The sequence below is a fragment of the Gavialis gangeticus genome, unplaced genomic scaffold, assembly GCF_001723915.1.
Source record: "Gavialis gangeticus isolate Ggan-Ray unplaced genomic scaffold, GavGan_comp1, whole genome shotgun sequence".
In the NCBI taxonomy this organism is placed as follows: Eukaryota; Metazoa; Chordata; order Crocodylia; family Gavialidae; genus Gavialis; species Gavialis gangeticus.
This window is the reverse complement of record NW_017729022.1, coordinates 167,700,140-167,701,095: the sequence shown is the minus strand read 5'-3', so window position 1 is coordinate 167,701,095 and position 956 is coordinate 167,700,140.

Sequence of the window (956 nt, the reverse complement as noted above, 5' to 3'; positions counted from 1 at the left end):
AAAATTTACATATTACACATAAAGTACTTATTTTTTTTAATAGTTTACAATAGAGATCTACAGATATGTTTCCAATTAAGCTGGTTTGTACTACCCACCTATTGTAATACTCTAGGTATGGTTACATATACCAAAAGAACAAAAAATCCCATAGCATAGCTATACAGCAACATATTAAGGTCTGAAGATTAGACCAGTACATGTTAAATATTCCACTGGTTTACTAAACTGACATTTAAATCATTTACAGTAAAAAAATCTTAAACACTTGTCTTTGAGACTGAAACAGAATGTCCTTTATTAGTAAGTTTTCAGTATTTAAAACAAGGGTTTGAGACCTTACAAGAAGCCTCCCTAGGCAGCTGGCATGTAAAATATGGCAAATTTTGTCAAAAATGCAATAACTGACTTCTATTTTAATTGAACTAAACTAATTATATTTTCAGGACTTCTTGAGCTCCAGTTTCCTAAGCATTAAACATATTTCTGGCAGTTTGTTTGGTCTCCACTTTGTCCACTCCCCTGCCCCCCACCCCCCAAGGGCGATGAAATGTTCGCTGGATTGTTTTTTTGTTTTTTGTTTTTTTATACACAAATAAATAATGCACTGTTAGCTCTAAAACTAAAAAAGGAATGGGTAGGATGCCTATCATGTAACAATACAGAGAGATCAAGTAAGGCACGGGACAGATACAGCAACACCACTTAATAGGATTTTCCTGTTTTTTTCCTTTCACATAGTAACACTAACAAATTCTTCCAGTGTTTATTTTTTAAAAGGTTTTTTTTCTTTTTTTGCTTCTTGTCTATCTCACTAACTGAGTAGATGAAATGTAAGATAAAGGCCTTCAACGTTTTGCTTCAGATGCCAGTTTAACAAAACAAAACAAACTTTCAAACAGTTCAGACTAGTACCGCTTTTTTTCTTCTTTTTTTTTCTTCTTTTTTTTTTTTCC